Source organism: Carcharodon carcharias, chromosome 10 (genome assembly GCF_017639515.1).
Source record: "Carcharodon carcharias isolate sCarCar2 chromosome 10, sCarCar2.pri, whole genome shotgun sequence".
In the NCBI taxonomy this organism is placed as follows: Eukaryota; Metazoa; Chordata; class Chondrichthyes; order Lamniformes; family Lamnidae; genus Carcharodon; species Carcharodon carcharias.
This window is the reverse complement of record NC_054476.1, coordinates 152,712,636-152,719,648: the sequence shown is the minus strand read 5'-3', so window position 1 is coordinate 152,719,648 and position 7,013 is coordinate 152,712,636. Positions and strand designations below refer to the sequence as shown.

At 48.7% G+C, this 7,013-nt stretch overlaps 1 protein-coding gene across 1 annotated transcript in view; it reads left to right on the top strand.

Annotated features, from left to right (window-relative positions):
• Nucleotides 1–684: 684 nt before the first annotated feature.
• Nucleotides 685–7,013, top strand: part of akap1b (A kinase (PRKA) anchor protein 1b) — a 77,061-nt gene continuing 70,732 nt past the window's right edge. Inside the window, exon 1 of the mRNA XM_041198319.1 lies at nucleotides 685–832. The gene's annotated coding sequence lies outside the window, so the exon portion shown is untranslated. The remainder of the gene's footprint in view (nucleotides 833–7,013) is intronic.

Below are 7,013 nucleotides of genomic sequence, written 5' to 3'. Positions count from 1 at the left end.
ACTCCCCCCTTAGCCTTCTACCTCTTATCTTCAATCTATGCCCCAGGATTATTGACCCCTCTACTAATCTTATACACCTCTGTCAGGTCCCCTCTTGCTGTTCCAAGGAAAACCATCCCAGCCTATTCAATCTTTCCTGCTGGCTCAGACCCTCCAGCCCAGGCAGCTCCCTGGTAAACCTCCTCTGCAATCATACCCTTCCTTTGACATTGACTGAACCATGGACCCTGCACCTGGTGAGGAACCTCAGTGCAGGAAGGGTGCATCCAGAGTGGGCGGAGCCAGACAGTGGGCGAGGCCGGGAGGGGAGTGCAGCGTGGTGGGCGGGGCCAAAGGCGAGCAGCGCGCGTTGGCCGGGGCCCCGAGGGTAGCGCGGTGGGCGTGGCCTGCGGTGGGCGGGGCGGGGAGTATGGTGCGGTGGGCGGGGCGGGGCTGGACGGTGGTCGCGCCGTGGGCGGGGCCAGGCGAGGGCCGACGTCGGTTTTTCTCGTGGTGGACAGGATCGGTGGCGGGGTGGGGGGGAGGGGAGGGGAGGGTGGCGCTGGGTGCAGCGCGGTGGGCGGGTCAGTGGCTCTCCCGCGGGGTGCTGGGCGGGGCCTGGTGCTGCGTTCTCGCGGGGGCGGGCGGGGCCTGAGCCGAGTTCTCGCGAGAGCTGGTGAGTGTAATCAGTTTTGCAGTGGGAGGTGGGGAACACGTGGGGGTGGCGGCGCCGGGAGCGGGAGGACCGGAGTCCCGGGGATTGAGCACAGTCAGAGCGGCCTAGAGAGGCGCCAACCTTGGCCTCCAGCCAGAGCAGCGGCCGGGCACCTCCTCTTGAAGCCGGTCTCCCCCGGTGAGTGTTTCAGCCGTGCTCCCGGTTGAGGCCTATCTGACTGCGGGGGCTGGTGGTGAGGAGGAGGAGGAGGAGGAGGGGGGTCCATTCGCTTCAGTTTATCCCGGTTCTCCCCCCCCCCCCCCTCCCGCCCTCATCACTCGGCGGCTTCTTCCTCTCTCTGGAAGCTGGCGAGCAGCCGCTGCGGGGCTGTCGGTGTCTCTTCCCTGGGTGACCCTACACAACTGAGCCCAAGGTCGGGCTGCAACATGCGGCTGGGCCCGGGGGGTGGGGGGAGTGCGGGTGTGGGAGCCTGTCGTGAGGGGGTCTGGCAGTCCCGGTGAGAGGCAGCAGCAGCAGCACTGAAGCTGGGCTGGGTTGTGGGGGGGGGCGGGTGCTGAGCTGGACCGCCCGGCTGCACAGACACAATCCGGCCTGGGAGTGGAGGTCACCGGGGGCGGCTGCTGTTCACCTTCACCGGGGCGGGGAGGGCAAGGGAGGGCTGGGCTTTTCTCTCTGGCCAGCAGCCGGAGGTTGACCAAGCGGGAGAACGGGGCAGGGGGATGGACTGGGAGGGGTGTGGGGGTTGGGGAGTGGGTAGATGGGGAATGGGGGCCAATTTAATCCTGACAGAAATAGAGAGGGTCCCTTTTCGAACCGTCTGTAAAGTGATTGTGGGGGAAGGTCAAGAGCTTGGAGTTTTTAAAGAGAAATTCTCGGGCAGTCGTTCGTGTTGTCCGGAATTGGCTTCGGTTCTCAGGGCGGTTTCTCAAGAATAGCTGCTCGTTTCTTTTGCGAAGAGTAATTTCGCGGACCATTACTGCAGGGCAAATTATAGAAGTATCACAAACCCCACCCCTGCGCTCCCCTACACACACACACACACACACACACACACACGTGTGCAAAAGACTTGTCTGTTGTTGCCTGTCACTTGTGTGGGATTCCCAATTCCATATTCAAGCCGGAGGCACTTGTCCTACTTTGGTGATTGGACCATGTGTTGTTGGCACAGGCCATGCCAGTCATGCTGCCTGTGTCCTGGTCTGCCCTTTCTGACAGCAGCACAGTTGTTGCAGAACAACTATTCAAACAGTTTGTGCATATTCCAGCTTGCCTAATGATTTAGCCTTTCTTTAAAAGTGTAGAAATGACTTCTAATTATCAGGAATACAGTAGTGAGCAGTGTTTGGCTGCATTGGAGCCAAAAAAATAAACTAATGTTTAAAATAACAACTTGACAATCACTGCTTCAGCCTCTTTAGATGTGTAGTATTCTCTTTGCTGGTATTTTAAAATGTTTCATTGCACAGATTGTAGCAGTATGTCCAGTCTGATTAAAGCGTGCCATTTTGATATTGTACACAGGCAATTGGTTAAATCAGAAGTAACCTCTAACAGATCGTGTCTTTTCTTGGTGTTGAAATGAACTGCTGTCATTGTGCTGATAGCTCCGTCTCAAAATGGACCACCTTTTTGATGCCCATTTCTTAAATCAGTTCTGTGTTGCCGGTGCCACTCCCAAAATGAGTTGACCTTGTTTCTGTGCAAACATGTCTTGTGTCAGACCCAGTTCGGTTGTGGCATTTTAATGTTCCCAATCTGGGGTGACTTGAGACCGGAACAGCCATTGTAACTGCTGACTGGGTGTAGAGAGTGAGTGAATACAGAGGGCACGATTAACATGACTAGCGTTCTCTATTTGCAGGTGATTGTGTTTCCACTTCTGTTTATTTCCTGCACTTTGGGAATTGAAGTCTTCTTGCTGGGGGGGGGGTCACATATAGAAATGTTTAATTTGGTTTATTTTAGGAGAAGGGGAGCTCAACTAGCAATGTTTATATCTGTTATGCAAGGGTATTTTTGAATACTTACTGGTTGTTTGTGGGCTACAGGCCTTCAATGAAAGAAGACATCATGTGGTGACAGGTTTTGTGATGGGGGAACAAATGCTGAGCTCAAGGAGGGTGTGGTTAGAAGTGGAGCAGCAGAGAGGTTTTGCGAGGGAAATCCTGAGTGTGACTTCAGCAGCTTAAGGCTCGCTGAGCAATGTTCGGTGACGGAGGGTTGGTCAAGAATGGACAGTTTGGGAAGTAACGGCTATCGTACTGGCGAAGGTTAAAAATGGAAGGTGGAACCATGGCTTGTTTTCAGATGTTGGATTTTAAATGAGACTGGGAGCCTGTCGATTGGCCAATTGGATTTGTTGCAGAGTCTGATACAGATCCTGGGCTTTTGGATAAATTGTAGTTTTTGGAGGGTAGATGAAGGAAAAAGGGAACAGTGCTGGGGCTGTGGGCAGGGCTCGTGGTGTGGAGTGGAGAGAACCAGTGCAGTGCAGGCTAATATTGGTGGGGATGATGGTTAGTGGGCAGGAAGGGTAAGCGCATGGTCAGAAGTTTATTGGGCGTGGGTTGAGGGAGTAGGTGGGAATCTTGTAGGTTCGATGGAGAGAGAAACACGACATGTGGGTTCAGGTGGGGGCTGTCTGACAGATGGGGAAGAGAACGCAGCAAGAAAATCTATTTTGGTGACAGTTTTGAGGTCCTTGTAACTCTTTCAAGTACAAACCCGTTTCCATGCAGCAGGTGTTGTGGGTGATGAAGTGATCGGGGGCTTATCTCCCCTGTAGGAAGATGAGTATTAGCTCTATTTTGGCAGTAGTCAGTGAGAGCAGGTGAAATTCAGCCTAGACTGATGGGGCGTCTGGTCTGCTGCCTATAAGAATCTTGAGCTTGGGCAGCCTTGTGGTGCCCTTTTATAGACAAACATCTATTACCTAGTGAACAGGAATCTATAATGCAAAACTATCCCTGATTGTACTCGAACTGGCACTCAGAACATGTGGTGGCTAGGAATATGGGAAAGTCACAATGCTGAAGTAAGGCACACTCTTAGTCAGGAATGAGGCATGTTTGGGGCAGGGTTAAGCGTGACTGTGCTGTATCTGTCTGTGCTTGATATTGACGTTGGATGTCTGGGATTGTCTTGCCTTCCAGGCAGGATTTCAATCTAATTTAACACATCACCTTTGTTCCCAAAGCTTCACTTCCCAAATGTATGTTTTTGAGTCTTTTTTTGTCTAAGTATCATAATCTTTGGTCAGTGATTTTGGTGTGTGCCTGATGACCATGTGTGCACATGGTAATGATGGAGCTTGGATGCCATTGCTGGAACTGACCTTGGCTGCTTCAGATGTTTTGCAACAGCTCAGGTGAATAGACAACATGGTCTTTAGTGTTTTTTAGATTGTCTTCCAAGATTAGTGGCAGATCCAAGTGTTCATTCTCTGAAAATGATGTACTGGGTGTTGCACCTCTTTTTTTAAACCCTATGTGCTCACGCAGCCTGGTTTCAAGCCTCTGTTCATGCCAGGTGGTTCATGGTGATCTGAAAAAGGCAATTAATTGGCAGCATGCAAGACAGATCAAAACTAATCAATGATGGCACAGGGAGAGCATGGCTGGTTTGGTTGATCAGGGAGTGCGTGGATTAAGGTGGAAGAAGTGGCCGCTTTGCAACCTTAAAGCGCTTGTGCACGTGGACTGTTCCGTTGTGGAGAAATGCAGCTCCTCTGCAATGGGGAGAGTCAATATCAGATATCACTTATGTTATCAATTTAATAAAATGTCATGGGTTGCTTTATTCAGTAAGTGTGTTTCTAGCTCTTGAGACATTCACAGTTGTACAGTTGAAGCATTGTTTAATTGGAATTTTTGCAACGGTTCAAAATTGTTGAGGATGATGGAGAGTAAGGGGGCATATTCTTAAACTTAGAGCTAGGCTGTTAAGCAGTCATGTCAAGAAGCACATGATTGCATGGAGGATTGTGGAAACCTGGAACCCCTCCCCATCCCCTCAAAAAATTTCAAAGCATAGAAGACTTTGGGGTTCCCTTTTATTGGCATATAAATAACAAAAGGTGGTAAGAAGAGGAGTGGAGACAATTAGGGATCTAAAAGATCCTACATGGAGGCAGAGGGCATGGCTGAGGTATTAAATTAATATTTTGCATCTGCCTTTACCAAGGAAGATATTGCTGTGCAGGTCATACTGAAAGATGAGGTAGTTCAGACACCAGGGTTTAAAACTGATGAGGTGATATTGGATAGCCTGTCTATACTTAAAGTTGATAAGACACCAGGACTAGATGTGATGCATCCAAGGATACTGAGGGAAATTGCAGAGGCACTGGTCATAATTTTCCAGTCTTCCTTGCACTTTGGGGTGGTGCCAGAGGACTGGAGAACTGGAAACACTACACCCTTCTACAAAAAGTGGTGTAAAAATAAGGACAGAGCCACAGGCCAGTCAATTTAACTTCGGTGGTGGGGAAACTTCTCACCAATAATTCGGGACAAAATTGATAGTTGATGGACTGGGTGGGCAGGTGGCAGATGAAGTTCAATGCGGAGAAATGTGAAATGATTCATTTTGGTAGAGAGAAAATGTAAAAGAAAGTGTCTAACTCTAAAGGAGCTGCAGGAGCATAGCGACTTGGGTTTAGGATCTTTTATGCCCATCTAAGAGGGTCGATAAGGCCTCTGTTTAACAACTGATCTGAAAGATAACGCCTTTGACAGTGTAGCACCCCCTCAGCACAGCACTTGGTGTAAACTGGATTATGTACTCAACTGAAACTTGAACCCACAACGTTGGGGCCCAGAGTTAACAGCGCTACCAAACTTGCCATGGCTGACAATCCCAGGACCTGGGTGTAAATGTGCATGTCATTGAAGGTGGCAGGACAGGTTGAGAGAGCTGTTAATAAAGCATACAGTATCCTATGATTTGTTAATAGGGGTAAGAGCAAGGAAGTCATGTTAAACTTGCATCATAACTGGTTGGCCTCAAATGGTGTATTGCGCCCAGTTTTGGCTGCCACACTTAAGGAAAGATATGAAGGCATTACAGTTCAGAAAAGGCTCGAGTGTTTCCAGGGATGAGGAACTTCAGAATTGCAGAATTTTAACAGTTGCACAGATTGGAGAAGTTGGGACTTGGGACTGTTTTCCTTGGTGAAGAGAGGGTTGAGAGGAGGTTTAATAGAAATATTCAAAATCATGAGGGGTCTGGACAGAGGAGATAGGGAGAAAATATTCAGTTGGTGGAAAAATCAAAATATGAGGACACAGATTTTAGATAATTGGGAAAAGAGGCGATGGAGACATGAAAAACCTTTTCACCCAGCAAGTGATTAGGGTCTGGAATGCAATGCCTAAGTGTGTGGTGGAGGTAGGTTCAATGGAGGTACGCGAGAGGGAATAGATTATCTGAAAAGGAAGAACGTGCAGGGTTACAGGGAGAAGGTGGGGGAGTGATAGAAGGTAAATGTTGTCTTTGGAGAGCTAGCTTCGATGTGATTGACCAAATTCACCTGCTATAAGAATTGTGGTTCTGTGATTTTTTTCTTTGATAGGTAAGGGGCATGGAGTCAAGGTGGGTTGATTTGAGTTAAGATGCAGATCAGCCATGATTGAATTGAATAGCTTTAGAAAGCTGGAGGGTCTGAAAGCTACTAAGAACAGGAGGAGGCCAGGGTGTAAAATATCACACGGTGCATGTGTGCAGTTCGCAAGTAACTCTTTCGAGTACAAACATGTTTCCATCTGTTTCAGATGAAGTTACATTGTTTCATAGTTTGCCATTGTGATATTTGAACTCTTGATCTTGGGGTTACAAGCCCAGTACCATAACCACTTGGCTATTTAGGCCAAGCGCAGTTCGCAAGTAACTCTTTTGAGTACAAACCCGTTTCCACCTCTTTCAGATGAAGTTACATAGTTTGCCATTGTGAGATTTGAACTCTTGATCTTGGGGTTACAAACCCAGTACCATAACCACTTGGCTATTTAGGCCAAGCCCCAGTTCGCAAGTAACCTGCCCTCTATGCTGCAAACCATTAACAATGGAAGCTGGTGTGTACAAGTTTCAGGTAGTGGTTGCCAAGAGCTGGGGAGAGTGCTCCTGTGTGATCAGTGCTTGATGTCTCCCAGTGGCTGGGAGGGGTATGACTGAACCATATCTCTGATCGAGTCAAACCATGGGACTGCCGAGAACAGTTGGAATATGAAAGATTGCCAGGCTTCTGTAATGGGGAAATTAATTATTGAAGCGAGTCTTTTTTTTCCAATCTCGCTTGAAGTGATAATTTCTCTTCAGCCTGATTTTACTTATTGCTCAGATGTGTAAATGTCTTTAT